The sequence below is a fragment of the Lissotriton helveticus genome, chromosome 1_1 (assembly GCF_964261635.1).
Source record: "Lissotriton helveticus chromosome 1_1, aLisHel1.1, whole genome shotgun sequence".
In the NCBI taxonomy this organism is placed as follows: domain Eukaryota; kingdom Metazoa; phylum Chordata; class Amphibia; order Caudata; family Salamandridae; genus Lissotriton; species Lissotriton helveticus.
Genome location: NC_136057.1, coordinates 1,372,115,860 through 1,372,135,585, shown reverse-complemented (window position 1 = coordinate 1,372,135,585; position 19,726 = coordinate 1,372,115,860). Strand labels below are relative to the sequence as shown.

The window sequence follows — 19,726 nt, the reverse complement described above, 5'->3', positions numbered from 1 at the left end:
AGCACATTCAGAAAAAAAAGGAAACTATGGCAAAATCACCCCTGTTAAGTTCTTTATGACCAGTTTGGGGTAGGAACCCCCTGATCAGCTGCACAACAGCCAAAGAAACTGAGTTGATTCAATAGGCCCATAGTATGCATTGCCTAGAAATCCATCAGTTATTGAAAGGCTTCAACCATCTGTTCTGAGGGCCTGGATGCCTGAAAGCACCACCTACTAAGCTGCACATAGACATCACAGTCGATCAGGTGGCTCTTCACCTGCAACAGCTGGTCGAAGAGGAGCTTAAGAAACTGTGAAAGGTCTGCAGCAAATCAGTACCATGGATGGGGACATACTTCATTTGGTTCATCTGGCACACCAAGGCCACCAAAGTGCAGCAAAGAGTGAAGCTAGGTTGAGGGAAAGGATCAAGGGCCCGATGTAGGTAAATCCCATTTACCGATTTTGAAATACCGAATCTTACCGATACGGTATTTTAAAATCGGTAAATGGGATGTAGGTCCCAACATCTGGATTCGTTACCGAATCCTTAACAATTCATTAATTACCGTTTGGGTAAATACCGAATCGGTAATGCCCATTCTTTCCTATGGGCTTTGAAGCCCATAGGAATGATTAGGCATTACCGATTCGGTATTTACCCAATCGGTATTTAAGGAATTCACAAGGGTGCAGGGGGTGTCACTTTGACACCCTCTAACACCCCCAAAACGGCCATGTGTGCAATGTGGCACACAGACATGCCCTAAGGGCACGTCTGTCTGTCACATGGCACATGTGTACATGCACAGATGTGCATGTACACAGGAATCGTTTTTTTACCATGGATTTGTATTCCATGGTAAAATACCGATTCTGTAAGCCATGTGCAGCCGGAACATAGGCTACCTACATCACATTTTCGGTAATTTTACCGAATCGTTATCATTACCGAATCGGTAAATATTACCGACTCGGTAAATTTACCTATTCGGTAATGATAACGAATCGGTAAAATTACCGAAAATGTGCCCCTACATCTCCATGGCCCTTTACCGATCGGAAACGGCCGAAAATCGGTATTTTCGGCCGATTCCGATCGGTAAAGGGCTACCTACATCGGGCCCCTAATTCCCAGAGATGGAAACCTATTGGGTAAGTAGTAGGGGAAGGCAGTTAGCAACAAGAATACAAGAAAGGTTGGCCCTCGCAATCACCAAAGATGGATGCACAGCAGGATAGCAAAATACCAGTCCGACTTTGGGATGCTTCAAGACAGAAAACACTTGCTGGTTGTGACAGACGTTAATACAAAATTCTCTATCTGCATGTTAAGCGGTCAGCAGCATTCAAATAGGTAGACCCAAACATGAAAAAGAAATGAAGCACGTTTAGACTGTCTGCCATCATTAAGACTGACATTGCCCCACCCTTCCAAAAGGCAGAATTTCAGAACAACATCATGTCCCTAAGCATACACTGCTGGAAGATCACCTCAGGGAGGCCACACATCAATGGAGACGTAGAACTGATGCTGTGAACTCTCATTAAGACTTTAGGATCAGGATGGAGAAGATCTGTGAGGTGTCACTGGCAAACCACAATATCTTAAAGATGTATTGCAATGCACCACACTGGAAACCTCGCTGCACTCTGGTGGCCATGATGTTTGGCTACCTTTGGATGCTAGCCAGTGGAACCCAACTGGTGCTTGGCGCCCCCTGACCCAGTTCTCATTCAGCAAAGAAGAAAATAAAATAACTATGCAGCTAGTAGAGCAAGGTGAGCTAGAGACAGATCTGCCCTGATCAAAAACCATTACACATCCAAACAGTCATTTGAGTGCAAGCCATGGTCCATAGACTGTAGCATTACTACTTGGAGGAGGAGTGTGGTAGTAACAAAGAACAAGCTCTTTTTAGGTTGAGCCTAGAGGCAGCGCATGCGCGCTGCTCTGCGAGGTAATGCTGTATTCCGTCTAACTTTTGAACACGCCCGCCACGCGCCCAGCGCTTTTCATTGGTTGCTTGGTCTGCCTTTACTAACTCCATAGTTTTCATTGGTAAATAGTGTCCATTTGTTTCTCCTTGTGGGTGCTTTGTTGCCACCCTGCAGATTGTCCCTGCTACATGGATCCTCTCGACATGGGCCATATGTTTTCTTTAACTGCAATACTTTTTCTTTCCGCACTCTCCTTGCCGCTGGCTGGCACACGGCACTGCTTGTTTTAATGGCTGCCCTTTAAGATGCTCACATCCTGCAGCAGCTCAAGAAACTCGCGTTCTACAGATCGGAGCACTAATTGTTCTGTATAGTTTTTAGTTAAAAAAAAAGGCACCAACCTCACTGAGCCCTTTAATGGGATCAGGGAAATTCAGGGCCAAATGTTGCCTGCTGTTCATAGAGGACACTCTGCTGCTTTGTTGTTGCCTCTCGGGCTCTGTGGGTGCAGCCATTAGAGGAGGGGGAGGGGTAGAGCCGGGCCGCTATATCACCATTGTTCTCAGAGATTCTGTGATGGTAAAAGCTGCTCAGTCTGCTAATTCCTTCTGTAACTTTCCAGAGACGTCAGAGGTAGGCCAGCTCACTGAGTCACTCCTGGTTGCTCAGTGAATCAGTTTCATTTCTCTTGCTAAACAATGGCCTGGCCCCCGGATCAGGGGGCGGGGTAGAGCTGGGGCCACTCTGCAGGCTTATATTTGTTTAATGGCTGCCCTTCAAAATGTTCACACCCTGTAGCACACCTCAAGACGCTTGCAATATACTGCACTAGCATAGCAAGAGAAACAGAAAGAATCTTATCTACCTGCTTGTCATCATGCATTTAAAGATTAACAGGCTGACAGAAGAAATGTTGCAAAATGAAACAAACTCGCTGAGTAACCAAGAGTGGCTCAGCAAGCAGACCTGCCTCTGAGAAGTCAGGGAAGGAATTAGCAGAACCAAGCTGCTTTTACCCACAGCAGTGAAAATTAACCTGCTCATAAACTTGAAAATACACAAACGTTTGTGATCCAGCTCTGATCCTTCACATGCTGACTGCTGGTTCCCATCAATGAGTGGGGCCAGCACTGGTGTAGTTGGACTGGGAAAACTTCCTTTGTAGGCCGCAGGTACCAATCAAGCCTTCAACCTGAAGAATTATTCAAATACCAAAGCAGGGTTTGGAAGATGAAGCTTGCAACAGATATTCTCAATAACAATACTTGCACACCAATACATTGTTCAAGCTCACATACCATGCGTATGTTGTCTCTTATGCCCCGAATCACCATGAAAGGAAGTGATTTGGACATTCAACGTGCTCTGCAGCGAACCCTAGGTATTTTAGTGAATGGGCTTGTTGAGTGATTTAAATGTACAATGCAAGGGTTTCTGCAGGTGTCTCCAGTTCTTCAGTATGAAGTCCACACTTTTTACTTAAAAAAGAGGAGACCATCACAGTTGTAATGCCCATCCGCTGATTCGATGTGTTTTCACTAGCATAATTAAGCTGATTGTAGGTGTCTCTTCGTATCCACTTGTTCCAGTTGGAGATTTTTAATATGTGCATTTTCGCATGTTTTTCTGTTTGATGGACTCACTTGCTAGTGTCCAACAGGAAGTTTATGGCACTTGGAGTAACAGTAGATGTTGTACCTCCCAGGATAATGTGCTCTATGGCTAAATACTTATAAGGTCCCAAAGGTGAGACATATTGGCTAAGCTCAAGGATACAACACAATAGATCCACAGATGGCCGAGTGGGTAGACTTGACAGCCCCTATATCGGGCGAACGTTCCCCAGGTCCTGCCAGCTGACCTGTAGCACTAGCACGACCAGTGGAACCTGAACCCCTGCGACATGACCAGGCAAACCTTCTAGGTGCAGTGAGGGCTAATTCAACCTTCAGTAAAATCCGTGACCATCCCAAAAGCTGCACAACTATGTCTGGTAACCCAAACTGGGGAAGTGATGATGCCCCTCACACACATAGTCTATTTTCACATAATCAAGTGCTCCCGCGTAGTCGTAGGTCGTAGCACGCCCGGCCCCGTAGAGGGACGGGAAGACCCCCATGATGAAGCATGACACTATGGGATTCATAGTGTGTGAGGGGTATTTTAAAAACACATAGTGCTTTCCCCACATTTGGAGGTTAGCTACTAACAAACACACCACGAACATACAAACATATATATAAAAAAAACATAAATAATCACAAACGAATAAGGATAGAACTTTATTGTTTATGTATAGATTCACAGGAGGTAGGTTCTATCCATATCCTCTACCCTCCTCTTTTTTGTTGTTTTGATATATATATATAAAAAGGTTGCCTGAGGACAGGGCTAAAATGACGTAAGAGCATAGTGGCTATATCACTGTTCTCAAGCTCTGCTGTGTGACTCCAATAACCATAATCTGATATCTGTACTTGGACTTTGAGGTATGGTGACTGGCAGGCAGCTGCAAAGACAACTACATATCTTCAGGTTCTCAACTGGAGGCCACAACAGCATCCTACTCAGGCCCCGTGACACTGGACAGCTGCATGTGCCATTACACCAGGCACTTTCCTCAGAATTGTCCACACTGTACTTTGGTGTTGTCTGCCCATAACTCAACCTTTCCGGAAGCAATCACGTGTGGCAGCATCTCTCTCACTCAGGACACATTTTATCACTAATTGGCTGTGTTTAACAGCATACTGCCATTGCATGACGGCTTAGACCCCCAGAAAGACAAGACGACCTTGGTGCATGTACACCGTGACTGTGAGAATAACTTTTCCCACTACTATAGGGTAAACACACCAGTGGTTTTGGACTTTTCTTTAAAATCTGCTAAAAAGTAATACATACGTTCCTCACACCCTCGTTCAGGCAGTGGGGGAGGCATTGGGAAAACAAGGGTTATTGGTCCCCAACTGTGGTGGTTGAGGTAGTTTGCACTGGTGCCCTGGGGTCCATCCTACTATGACTCTGCAAACTCAGCTAAGTACAAACCTTTCCACACTGGACTCTCAAGGTAGCAACAGCGACCAGTCCATGAATTCTCAGGGAGGAAGTGTGTGGGCGTGAACTCAGAATTCAATCAACCAACAGACTTAAAGGTTTCAATGTCCAGGTCTGTGCTTGTCTTTTAGTAGAAGCAAGTAATTTAATTACACAAGAGAACTAAATTCTACATAATGCAATTATGCTCAAAAATACAGGGTCGATATTTTGCTCACATTCTTCAGGTGGTTCTACACTTTCCCTTTCTATTGTCCTACCCCCACCCTGGTGATATCTAGGCACTACAGTTCACATGATCTAGTTCAGGTGTCCCTCACCTCTGGGAGACTAGCTGGCAGGCACATTCCAGCCCTGGCTATATAATAGCTGCTTAAGAACTCTGCGGAGCATTCCCTCAGTCAAAAAGAACCAGAAACGAGCAGCGATGCTCCGATTCCTCCACGAAATTGCCCGATTCAAATCGCTGCAGATGGGTTCAGATATCTGGGAATCTTTATCTCATTGGATCCCGCAGTCCGATACAAACAAAACCTCCTTCCCCCCTTTGGTTAGGTTGAAAAGTGATGCAAATCATTGGACGAAGTTGCCTCTCTCCCTGTTGGGAAGGGCGGCCCTTTTTAAGATGATGTCCCTACCTCGCTTTCTGTACGCCCTTCAGAATACCGTTACCGTGGTATGACGGTGGTATCGCCCTCCCTGACATCAGAAGGTATTATTGGGCCTCTCAATTGGCAGCTATAAACCAGGGTACTTATGGGCCAGGCTCTGATCCTGGATATGCTATGGACAGATGGCTGCTCCCGGATGGAAACTATAGTAGAGCTTTATATGCCAAATCAGCGGCGAAAAATTTGACGGGACGGTGCGGATATGGCATGACGCCACTAGCTCTTTAGGGTGGAGAGGCCGCCTAACGCTGGCCACTCCGCTATTTGACTTGGACAGACTCGGGAAACTGTGGAACACGAAAGGTTTTGATAGATTGGACTTGATAGGGATTGCCACAATTGGAGATATTTGGGTCAAGGGCAGGATTAAGACGTTCGCTGAATTACTAACTGAGTTTGAGTTGAACGAAGCGGAGTATTTCCGCTATGTGCAGGTTCGGCATGCGCTGCAGTCGGCAGTACCGGCAGGGGAGGAGCTGCCTGAGGCCTCGCCGTTGGAAGATAGAATATTGGATGGGCATTTGCCGGATAGCACTATCTCCCTCATCTATAAAAAGTTGATCAACCATAGAGCAGATCTCCTTGTAGAGTTGAGGGGCAAATGGATGAGGGATGGTATCGAACTGGATGATGAGGACTGGCAGACAGCTGTGTCGTCCCCGAAAGAGGTAGCGATTCCGACGCGATTAAGGCTAGTCCAGTTGAAACTATTGCACAGAGTGTATGTCACAGGTCCACGCCTGGTTCGGATGGGCCTCTCAGAAGATGATTTATGCAGACGAGGATGTGGGCAGATGGGTACGTTCCTTCATATCATCTGGGAGTGTAGCTATATGGTGGATTACTGGGGCGCGATACATGATGTGATGCGAGAGGTGTTGGGGGTGCCATTGTTGCCAGAGGCGAGGAGATGTATACTCAATGTCTGGGAACCCATGGATCTCAACAGACCAAGTGGGCCACTCTTGGGGCAATGGTAGCGAAAAGGAATATAGCACAGAAATGGGGCTCCGGGAGGTCGCCCACGCTTGAGGACTGGAAAGAGAGCATGGACTGGTGTAGGTTTCGTGAGAAGAACGTACCTGGCCAGAGGTCGACCCCGTAAGAGGGTGACTGTGTGGGGGCTGTGGAATCGATACAGGGGTGAGATTTGTGTACCACCGATTGACCCTCTTTTGGACATACCTGCATCCCAGTGACCCTTGTCTGTAGCGGTACCTCGTCCCTCCCCCCTCCCCCCTCCCCCCTTCCCCCTGATCTTTCATATCCCCCCGAGAATCTATGATCTGATGTAATGATATGTGAAAATGTCTAACCCCTGTTCAATGCACTTGAATGCCTTGTTTCAATAAAAAGAAATATATAAAAAAAAAAAAGAACCAGAAACTAAAATAAAATATGGTACTTGGGTCCTATTTTTATACACATTTTCTAGAAAGGGGATGTGGAACCACTGTCTCAAAGTGTAGAATCAATTTGGGGTGGTTATTTTACAAATGCCTCTCTCAGGCTGCTATCCAGACAAAGTCATTTTGTAAAGATATGCTTCTCACAGCAGGTATCATCAGGGCTGTCCACAAGCAGGAGTACCCATCACAATAGCACAATGATGTGTGATATATATGAACCTGGTCGTAATCCATTTTTCCAAAGCAATAATCAGGAAAAGACAAAAGGGTAGACATAACAAGAAATATCCTCTACTTGAACCACAAAAAAAGGACCTTCCAACCATTCAATCCTTCCATCCATCAAACGGCACGACTTAGGAAGAGCTAATCAGCAGGCCCCTTTGTAATTCCTAAAGGTAGCCATGTCTCCATCTACTTCCTTTCAGTATCAGACATGCCACTATGCAGCCACAGGAATATAGGCAATAAACGTCCACTCTCTGTGGAAGCTATCATCATCCTCCATCTTGTGCCATGCTAAGCCAGGAGCATCAAAAATAGATCCCAGTGGTGTGGACGGACAGACACACACACACACACACACACACACATACATACATGCACGGACAGACAGACACACACGGACGGACAGACAGACACACACACACACACACACACGCACGCACAGACAGACACACGCACGGACAGACACACACACGCACGGACAGACACACACGCACGGACAGACACACACGCACACACGCACGGGCAGACACAAACATACAAGCACGGACAGACACACACACGCACGCACGGACAGACACAGACACACGTATCACAGGCTCACTGAACACACACTTGTCATACACAAAATGTCAGCACAGGGTTTCGGGCTATACATAACAGCAGAACTTTATACAAGAGTAGTCAGAGGGCCACTATCACTGGCACAGATAAAAATGTCTGTTCACACTATAAATCAAAAAATATTGTACGCTGCCTTTACCACTATATGTGCTACATTCATGACAAGGACAGTACCCTCTGCCAACTCTAATAGCATACTTTGCACGCCCATCCAGATCACAGGACATGCTCTGTGCCTCACATTGTCAGGGTCAAGCTTAGAACTCTGTATAAACGCTAGATTAGTGTGATGCCATGACCAAAATAAAAGGCAGGATACAATATTCACATTCACAAAAACATTGACTGACTTTGCTGAGAAACAGCCACAGAATACCACACTGAGGCCTATACAATATTCCCATGGAGTCAGGCACTTAGGGCAGGGAAAATTGCTGTTATATTATGTAGGGGACGTTCCTGGCACTACACTTCCGGATTATCAGCTGCTCTTTACTGAAGTCTTACAAAGTTGTAAACCTTTGGCTTTACCAACAAAATGAAAATGCATGACATCACTGAAAGCCATTAGGAAAGAAATAACATAGAATTGTTTTGGAACGATGGATTTGAGGTTGCAAAAATATCCATTGAATTTACGTTCATTCACAAAAACATTGCCCGACTCGGCTGAGAAAGGGCTGGATGATGCAGAATACTGGACTAGGGCCAGGAGATCGGACTTCTCCACCACAATTGGACAGAAAGATCGATCTTAGAGCAACAACGTCCATTTTTATAGGTTTCGGGAACAGAGGGATAAAGAGGATGTATCTGTTTTACAGTCATTGGTGCATCCCTGTATAATACATGTTCAATTCAAGAAGCCTTTGGAATTCCAGTGGACACACAGGGTCAGATCCAGGGCCGAACTCACAACTGCTTGCTCCTTCAGGCACCAACATGCCTGGGCTCTACTCTTGGTGGTGAAAAAGAACAGGACTCCTCTTATCCTCAATGGCCACTCTATCTTTGCTGCTGCAGGTTACTCAACAGACATGATTTCCGTCTCCACCTACAACAAAGGGACATCAAATTTGGTCTCCTTACCCATCCCCAATGAGCATTATCATAGATATGAAACTGGGGTGAACGGAACCAGACAACACTTCCTAGACTCTTATGATTCCAAAGCCATGGATAAGCCATTGTACCCCAAAGCTCTTCATATAACAGATCAAGATGGACTCCCCTCTGAAAGGTGAATGGAGTGCTTCACCAGTGTCAGACTGACTGCTGGGCTGAGAAAACAATCAACGCCGACATGTATACTTCACTATTGCCACACGTTTACTTTCCCATATCTGTTCCTTGCTAAGGGAGGATGTTGTAATCATCCTAATTTTTAGGTCTCACCTGGCGTTGCAGCGCGCAGCGCTGTCGCTAGCGAGACTTATTGTGGTTCTGTTGCCTTCCAAGTGGTACAGACCGGTGCACGAGCAGACTCCGGTCTGTGAACGCGCTTCCCAGGAACAGTGAACAGCTTGTTGTAGCTTTGGCGGCCCGGCACGAGCCGCAGGGAATGCCAGCGTGCATGCTCACGGCGTCACGCTCCTGCCCTCCCGCGTCTCTTCCAAGGCTGTTCTGCGCTCCAGGCCGACTTGTTCAACAATGCGCTTACGATTGTATTCATTAAATTTTGAGCAAGAGCAAGAAACCCACACAAGATGGGACGGAATGAAGAAGACAAGGACGGAAAAAACAGTAATTGGAGGAAAGCAGGGATTTAACAGAGCCTGCACCAACCACTGAGATAAACTGGCCGTGGTGTAATAAAGAGGCGGAATCGAGGCTAAGCAGCCTCGGTATTCACCCGAACCCTAGGTCTTAAATAGGTTCGGCCACGGGTTTCTGAGCAAGACGTTGAGCCCCCAGCACTTTTTCTTTTACAAATTAACTTCCACTCACAGTCACTCTCCTCACTGAAGGTCAAGCTCTAGCTGTCACTGGGGCTTTGCGTCTGAAGCGTTCTAACCATGCTCTCAAAAGGGTTCTGCATGTATGCCACCTTTTAAAAGGCACACAACGATGCAGAATTTAATGAAAAATGCAAACCAAGTTTCTATTGCCATATATCCTCTACCGCTGATATCCCTCACCTTCCAAGAGGCTGCGTTGGCGCTGGAACCTGGCGTTTCACTGGCCCGAGGCACCTTGCTGGGCTCAAAGCGAGCATAACGCCGTAGGGTCCACTCGAAGCTGCATAGGCTGAGATGACATTAACATTCTGTGGTTTCTTTAAGGGGCACATGAGGTAATGCCCCTTCTCCGCACTCCATACCCAAGAGACAAGCGAGCCGGACACAGAAACGCGAGAGACGCGCCGGCACGAGCTGCAGGGAACGCCAACGTGCACGCTCACGGCGTCACGATCCTGCCCTCCCGCGTCTCTCTCAAGGCTGTTCTGCGCTCCAGGCCGAGTTTGTGTGCGCGTCGTTCTATCTGACCGTGCCCTGAAAACAGTTTGTATAAGATTATTATAACTGTAACATGCTTAGATTGCTGTGTTTGTTTTTATATGCCGCGGTGTATAGAAGCGCTTTGGATGCTTTTTCAATTTAGGCGCTCTTTAAAGAGTTTTATCTCTGTTTTTAAGCTTGCTCAGAGCATTCGGGTCAGCGGCACCCGTTCCTGCTTCTCTTGGATGAAAGGTGTGATCAACATGGACCCTCCAACTTCCTGCTTCGCTAAGGAACGCTCTGAGGGGGGTGGACACAGGCCCACCAGAGCCCCACTCCTTTGATTATTAACTTCCTGGCCCTTCACGCCACCTGCCTCTGTGCCGTGTGTCCAGAGAGGTCTCCAGGAGGTGGGATGCCGGACCACTGACCTGAGACCAGGAGAGCTCAGGGAGAGAGAGGCTGCCAGAGGGGAGACTGCTGGGAGAGACTGAGAGACACCAAAGAACAGGCGAGATTGCCATTCAGAGATGGGGAGAGGCCGGGTGTCAACCACAAGGAAGGAGGGTGTACGGGGCAACGGGAGAGAGGGACACAGACTCAGCGGGGAGAGGCTGCCAGGTGGCATTGGAGGAATGACAGGAGCTGAGGAATCCGCAAGGAGCTGAGCGGAGAGTAAACATACGAGACCGGAAGGGGCTAATACGGGAGACAGGAGGACTAGCAGGCAAGATGTCAAAGTGCAGGGTGAACAGTGATGAGCGCACGGGTCAAGGGCAAAGGTGAAAGGATCACAGCACAGGGCGAGGAGGCCTGAGTTCAAGGGTGAACTCAGGAGCGGAAGGTTAGAGGGGTGCAAGAAAGTACTGATCAGGGGGCCGAGAGCAAGGGAGTAAAAGCATGGGTGGAAGTGTAGTGAGATCTCAGCACAGGGACACAGGTGCCTGAATTACTATGCAGGGTTAGAGGTCAAAGTGTGAGAGTATCGGGACAGATTAAAAGGGTCAAGGTGCAGGTGCGAAGTCAAGGCGGAGATGTAATGGTGTTGGAGTGCGAGGGGGTGTTGTAAATGTGGGGGTGAAAGTGACAGATGGGCTAAGTGGTCAAGAATTGTTGCTGTCAATGGTACCATGGTGACGCCTCGGCCCAGTTGGTTAGTGGTCCTGCTGGCATGTTCCCTTGTTCTCGCTGTTCATCCCTGTTGGGCTTGCTGCATACATAATGACGTCCAGTCTGCAGTCCCCGTGCTCCGAGCCCCAACTCTTGACCCCCATCCCGCGCTGCCCCCGTCCAGGGGACGGCGGGCGACCGGCCCGGACCAACTGCTCCCTATACGCATCCGGGCCTGGTACGTCCCGGCGGACAGCGCCCACCTGAGCCCAGAGACCTCGACCCTACCCCAGCAGGAGACCCCGCCGGGAGTCACACTGTATGCACCTAACGACAGGAAGAGGACTTGTGTATCTCATCTATCTAGTATGCTTACTGAATTTGGCAATGCATGCCTGCTGGCGACTGGATCATGGCCACTGAACTTTTTCAGGATCCATCCATCACACTTAGTAGGCATAATGACAGGGATAGAACAATACTGAGAGATGTTGGAAAGTGTACAACCTTACCGATATCTAGCACCTGACACTACCCTCCGAGAAGCACTTCATTTTCTCTCCTGTGCTCACTGCACATCCTCCAGAACAAATTACAGGTTAAATGTCCTCTATTTCCATTTGTCTCATTATAATATTCCAGAAAACGGGATATCTGCCATTCTCCTATTCTACTGCCCATTATGCCGGGACATGCTTCTCCGCCACCCGCTCTGTCTGACAAGCAAGAAAGAAATATAAGACACAAGGAGCAGTAGGGGTCTACAACCCCCGTATTAAAATGCATAGGAACAGAAAGAGTGCTCTTTCACCTCTGTTCAAACAGTCTGTGCGACTTAGATTGTTTAGCTGATGTGGTACTCAGCACTGGCCAGACAATTCCAAAACTTCACAGTTTTAGAAGTCAATTAGGTATCTTACAAACTAATACAATGCAAAACTGTCACTGAATCTATGACAACTTCTGGAGGTGGAGATGTTTGCCCTTAATTCCCTGTTTATGCAGGGTGTGGCCAACACCTTGGAGAAACTAAAACACAGCAAACACAGCAAAAGGATGGTTAGAGTGCTAAAACGTTTCAACCACTCACCCCCAGTCACAGATCTGGGTTTAATCCATCATTATTTTGCTCACTATGCCACCCCAGTTTGGACCCAGCCATATGCAAATCAGTATTGATCCTGTTCCTCATGGGAACAGTCCAGGCCAGGTCCTCCCTGGACCGGAAACAAGGATCTCTGGATCGGTTTCTGGGTTTCACACCTCATCATGAGGCTAGCTTGAATCCAGTGGCACAGTTGGCCAGGGTCCTACGCAAGTCGACTGCCCTGTCTGCTTTCTGGCCGCTTGGCCCCAACAGCGCAATCTGGCCGACACTGTAGGTCTCGCTTGGATTGGGGACACCGGAGGGACCTCTGTTGAAGGTGAGGAGTCCCCGCTGCTACTCGGGGCCCCGAGACCTACAGTGTGAGGTGGTGGTTGTGGGATCCTTCGATGACGTCTGTCTCCTGTCTGTAGGGCCTCAACACCACGGTACCGTGAAGAAGCTTTGATCTCAGTCACAGGCGCCAGTTGGGGACTGGGCCCCCCGCGGAGTGGATACTTAGTCGAGATCCCCCAACACACGGCCATATGAGCCCAATGGCACATGTTGGTGGTGATGTGTAACTGTTGGGCCCGCTTGTTGAGAGCCGCATCTTGAGTCTGCCCCCTAACAGAACTTATCCAGGGTGAATTATGGGAGCAATGTGCAGAGATCTATGGCCCAAAGGCTGGCCCCACTAGGTATCTCCGGCCCCATTAAATAAGCTGGGAGCACTGTGGGAAGACGGCGGGAGTTGGGACTACTGCTACACTCCCTTGTGATCGTCCGGATTAGCGGGAAAAGATTTGAGGTAATACAGAGCGCCTAACATCGCCGGGAATAGTGTGATCCCCCTTAAGTGGGGCCTGGTCGGTGGCGGCTGGATTGGTGGTCGCATTTATACCGCTCTCCGTCGTTCTCTTCGCCTCCAGCTGGGTCTGGCTTTTACAACTCTATCTATATTTGCTCTTGTTACATCACTTACCGTGAAATCTTCAAACTCTGGGGGGGCACCCTATTTTGAATGCCTGGGATGCTGTCACAGAACAATAATTAGCCATGCCTCCCAAAAATAAAGCCAGCAAGGACTCAGACTCTACCTTGTCCAGAGACAACCCGGTAATGTCCTTATGGTCCAAAACCAATCTACAACAAAAGGCTGCCTTCGTCTCTTTGGACTCTGCACCAGAAAAGGCCCTCTCTGATACACCGATCAAGCAGGCCTTCATGACACCATTCCTCCAAGAGATCAAGGATGAAATCGGATCTCTCAAGCAAGGCTTCTAAGTGGGGCTACCGGAAATCCGGCAGGAGATCACAGAGATTGGCGGGCGGTGGATGACCTTGAATGCACCATGAATACTAGGTCAGAGGACCAGGAGAGCCTGTAGCGACGGATCGCGGAACTGGAGGACTAAAACATTAACCTACAGCTAAAACAGGAGGACCGTGAAAATCTAAGTAGGCGTAGCAATCTCCGTATCAGAGGAGTCCGCCAGGGAGCAAAAGGCAAGGACATCATGGCCTTCACGGCAGATCTTCTTCAGGCAATTCGAGAGAATGAGGAAGACTCCCCTCCTGTGCTCGATAGAGCCCATCGAGTCCCAGGCCTCAGAAATCGCCCGATTTCATCCCGGACATACTTACACGGGTCCACTTCTTTGCAGAAAAAGAACCAATCCTAAAAGAAATCCATGGGGCCAAAATCCTCTCCTACAATGGTCTTTCAATCCAGATCTTTCAAGTCCTAGCCCCGGCCACGCTAAGGAGGAGCAAACACTTCAAACCAGTCACGGACAAGCTTTGTGACCTCAACATTAAGTACCAGTGGGGTCACCCCTTTGTCTTGATATTTAACTGGGAAAGCAAAACAGCTCTTGAAGTTCCCGCTGGACTCTGAGTATGATGACCCCCTTTCCCCGCCGGGCCATCCAGGAGGACCCTTGCGTCCGAAATGGGCTACTATCATGCCGCCTAAGTACAAGCGACGCCTCCAGGAGCGTCCTCACAGGCCAAACAGGAGATCATCAGTCGCATCCGGTCTTTAAGTGAATCCTCCCCGCAATCTCGCTCACCGGATCATCAGGACTAACTCGGCTTTGGTGTTTCCAATTCCTTATGCTTTTCAAATCTAATTCTGTGATCTGGAATTAGAGCAAATCGGTGTAAACTCTCTACAAAATCGTCCTTGCTTCTCCTTTGTCCTGAAGGGGGCTGATCCCCTGCGAGAAAAACATAATCAGTCCCAAGATCATAGTCATTGTGGGGGCGAGTCTTTGGTCACCGCCATCGCTTGTTGTGGCTCTGGCTTCCTTGGAGGTGACCCGGTGGAGGATGACTTCTTCGTTTTTCTTGTATCACCACAGGTCACTGAATGCGGGGACCCACAAACTAACTTGCTAGTGCCATCCCCCCCGCCCCCACTTTCAGGGTCCCGTTGGAGAGTGACTTCTTCAGACTGGCCTGTCCCATGGACGTTGGGCTGTTCCTGCTAGACTCTGACCTCGTTAGGCCCCGTTGGCCACCTTCAGTTGAGTGTTTTGCCTTCCTCCCTTCTTTCTCCCCATGTCCCTCTTTCCTAGATGCCCTGCAGCTGGGGCGTGGGCAGATATAGCCTTGGCACTCTGGCTGTTGCTGGGAGGTATTTTTGCTCTTTCAACTGTTTCGGATGGGCTTCTAGTCATTATGCTCTGTTCTGATGTTTTGGGGTGGGAGGATGGATCCCCACAGTATTTATTTAATGGTCTCAGGATGCAATTCACCTCTTCAGACTTACTATGACCAACCCTTTTAAATTCCTCTCACTAAACGTTAAGGGTCTCAACTCTCCCAATAAGAGACATCAAGTTTGGCGATACCTTCTCCAGCAGGACCCTGATGTCATCTTTCTTTAAGAGACCCACTTGCTTTCCTCCGACACTCGACTTATGTCCCACCCCAAGTATCCTACTCAATACTGGGTCTGCTCCTTTTCTAAAACTGGAGGGATGGCCATATTGCTTAAGGCCAGTCGAAAGGGGATGTCTCCTAAGGCTACGAAAGATAAAGACAAGAGGTTTTTAAAAATACAAATATCCTGGGGTAAGCTGCCCCCGACTCTCATAAACATCTACGCTCCTAATCAAAATCAAGATGCATTCCTACGCTCACACTTAAGCGATCTTTTACATCCAGCCACAACAGCAACAATTCTTGGGGGTGAGGGGGGGGGACTTTAACCTGGTACAGAACCCAAAATGGGATTGCACTGCACAAGAACATCAAAGCTCTGGAGCCATGTCCACAGCACTTAAGAATGTCATCACAGACTTACGATTAGTTGACGCATAGAGGTATTTGCACCCTGACTCCAAAGACTTTTCATTCTTTTCTCATGCACATCGATCATACTCTCTCATTGACTACTATTTTCTTTCTTTGTCCTTACTGCACTCACTAGTTGTCGCTGAGCTGTCCGACATTTCTCTATCTGACCATGCCCACATCTCGATATCTTTACGACCTCCCAAACCCCAAACAGGTATGCAACCGAGATGGAGGTCACCTCCACAGGTCCTTCACAATCCTGTTGATGTGGCAGATATTCGAAAAGAGATTGAGGCCTTTTTCACTACAAATAACCTCACTGATACCTCCGAAACTGTCAGATGGAACGCCTTTAAGGCCACCATTCGCGGTGTTATAACATGTTATAACATCCAGATCGATAGCCAGAGTCTGTGAGCCCACTTACTGGATACCTCCTTCTCAGCAGACATCAAAACCTTAGAACGAAAGGATCATCAACAATCTACTAGCCGAACTCCGGGGTCAATTACGCTTACACCGCACTAATAAGGCGCAACGACTTTTGCTCGCCCTTAAACAGAGATTCTACACGGGGGACAAGGTTGGGGCATGCCTAGCGCGACGCCTCCGGGCTCAGACTACGAGAGCACACATCGCCAAACTTAGACGCCCAGATTGTACATGGGCCATATTGGAACCTGACAAGAGCGTAACCCTCTTAAATTTCTACAGAGAACTCTATGCGAATGTACCCTGCTCTTTGAGGCAATTAGGGAATTTCTCGATTCTTGTCCTTGGGACTCTATCATTACCCATCACATGAAACTGATGGAAGAACTTATCTCACATGAAGAAATAGCTAAAGCCCTGAAACAACTCCGGATGGGGAAGACGCCGGGTCTCGATGGCCTCCTATAGTGTTTTTTATCCGCAGTTTCGAGAACACCTGTTGCAGCTTTTTAATAGCTTCACAGACACCACAGGCCTTGCTCCAACCATGTTTGAAGCAGAAATAGTTCTCGTTCCAAAGCCGGGAAAAGACCCTTCCCAGCCTACATCGCACCGTTCCATCGCCCTTTTAAATACAGATGTGAAGACCTTTACTAAGATCTTAGCGAACCGCCTGGAGCCTTATCTCCCGGGCCTTATAGATCCAGATCAGGTTGAGTTCATTCGCCACCGCCAAGGGACGGACAACATCCGTCGGATAGCCCATCTTGTTGAAAAAGCACATTATAGGTGCATACCTGCCTGCCTGGTGTACCTGGACACTGAGAAAGCCTTTGATAGGTTGGACTGGCGCTTACTCAAGGAGGTCCTACGGAAGGTGCGGTTGGGCCCCATTATGGTTTCCAGGTTGATGGCTTCTTATACGCAACCCTTCTACACACATTAGCCTTGACGGACGTCTCTCTGCTCCCATCCCGATCTATCGCAGCACCAGGCAAGGATGCCTGCTATCCCATCTCTTGTTCGCCTTAGTGGTAGAAGCTTTGGCAATTGCGATCAGTTGCGAACCTGCAATCCTGGGCATTCCTCTGGGGGGTTATGACCGGTAAATCTCTCTCTCTTCGCAGATGACCTCCTTCTCTCTCTATCCACCCGTCCTCTTCTCTCTCAGCGCTAGCCACGCTTTTGCTGTCTTTTGAGGGAGCGTCGGGATTCCGGATCAATTTAGGTAAATCTCATGCCCTCAATCTCACCCTTCCGGTCTCGGAGGTCCAGGACTTACAAAATCTGATCTCATTGAAATGGTCCGACAAGTCGATATGATTTTTGCGATTAGATCTGACTCCAAAGTTCACAACCTGGACTTCAGCCAACTGGCCTAGATATAGAGGCGCTATGCGGGAAGAGTTGCGCAGGTGGCGAGGCCTCCCTCTGGCATGATTAGGACGTATTAACACTGTTAAAATATTGCTTCTCCCAAAGATACTATACTTATTATCCCACCCCTAAACCGCAAATTGACATCCTGCCTCTTCAACAGGACTTTACCAATTTTATTTGGGGAAAGTCCCATCCACGCTTTTCCAATAAGACTTTGATGCTACCGCAGGATAGTGGTGGTCTTGCATGTACTAATCTCCTAGAGTACTATTGGGCCTGTCACCTTCGATATGTATCTGAATGGGTAGTTCGCGAGAGTGAAAAACATTGGTTCCACATGGGCCGGGCGGTTTCCTGCAGACCCTTGTGGGACCCGTCCCGTATCGCTTACATAGCTACCCCCACAAAAACGCTCCTAGAAATATGGGATGAACTGGCAAGCTCTCTACCCTGACCTCATTCCCTTCTCCTAACACACCCATAGCCCACAACCCCATATTCCCTCCTGCGCTGCAAGCTTGATCTTTTAGTGCATGGACAGACGGCGAATGTCGTATAATTCAAGACCTATTCCGGGGCAATACATTTCTTACATTTGATCAATGCAAAAAAGCATTTCACCTTACTGAGGGGGCTCGGATGCAATATTATCAAATTCGTCACTGGCTACTCTCCCATGCCTATGTTCAAGGCGCAACTAAGCAACTCACAGCCTTTGAGTCCTTAGTCCGCAAATTTGAGGGTTAGAAGGGTCTAATTTCTCACACCTACACCATTTTACAGCAATCACAGCGACCCTTGACCCACACATCAACCACAATGGAATTTGGACCTAGGTGAAGAAATCTTCTCAGAGAGCTGGCATCGTCAATGGCAAGACATCCCAAAAATATACCATAGCACCCCACAATGTGAATCGGCATATAGGGTCATGACGTGAAGGTACTTTACCCCAACTCCTATACAACAGATGGTACCAAACTTTCCCCTGATATGCTGCAGATGTCAGAGGGACAGAGGTGACTTTAACCATATTTGGTGGTCTTGCCCTAGTATAAACGATCACATTGATGCCAAGTTCACTCGCACCTGGCAACCACTAATACACTATTTCTCCAGGATTGAACATTCTCGCTTGGTTCCCCTTCGACTACGAACTTTACAACTATTTGACGACGCTCTTGAGCCCTATTTCAGAGGTCGACAGCCGGTATCTCCAGTGATGTCGGACTAATAGAAGAAGCCTTCCCCCCACCCTCCCCTAAGCGTCCCCAACTCCCCCCAGCATCAAGGCACGTTCCAACACATCATTTCTTCCCTGATCCCCCCAGCCGGGAGTTTGTGTATCCCCTTATTTGTTAGAAGTTTGAGATATACCCTACTATATTCCATACCTGATTATAAGTACATTTAGAGGAAAATTCATGTGTACATTATTACATAAACATAGCCGGACTTTAACCATCCAACCCCTTTGTTAGCAATGGACCCACATATATCTCTTGCAGTGCTGTGCATTGCGGCCTCTTTGATGGGAGCAGTGTATTAAGATATTCTCTGCTAGGGACACAACACACTACTCTCCTTCTCTTTTCAGCTTTTCCCCCTCTTTTAGATTTGGGTTTATATTAACATGTATTGGCTTTGTCTTACAATACTTTATTGATGTATTTCCCTATTAGTGATGAACCTGGGTCTTAACTTCTTGTTTTGTGAAATTTCTGTATATCTCATATATGTGTGATTTCCCTTGTCTTCAATTTATTCAAAAATAGATTTGAAAATAAAGGGGGAGCACAAGCACTTCACCATTGGTTAGAAGGGATAAAGTATACAGATTTCTTTAGCCAGCTAAAATTGGGGTCAGCAAAATGGCCCAGAAATGTAGAGCGATACTGGAGAACGGGCACATGTCCAATATTCAGAATCTACCTATGGCATATACCTCCTTCCCTATCAGCACGGTGAACATAAACTGACCCAAGAAGATCAGTTATAGCAGATATGCATACGAACTAACAATAGTAACCAAACACATCCCTTAGGACTACCCTTTCTCACCTTCCT

The 19,726-nt window shown here is 47.8% G+C and overlaps 1 protein-coding gene across 8 annotated transcripts in view; it reads right to left on the bottom strand.

Moving 5' to 3' along the window:
* PLA2G6 (phospholipase A2 group VI) overlaps window positions 1-19,726 on the bottom strand; it is a 593,695-nt gene that overhangs the window by 327,694 nt on the left and 246,275 nt on the right. The window lies entirely within an intron of this gene.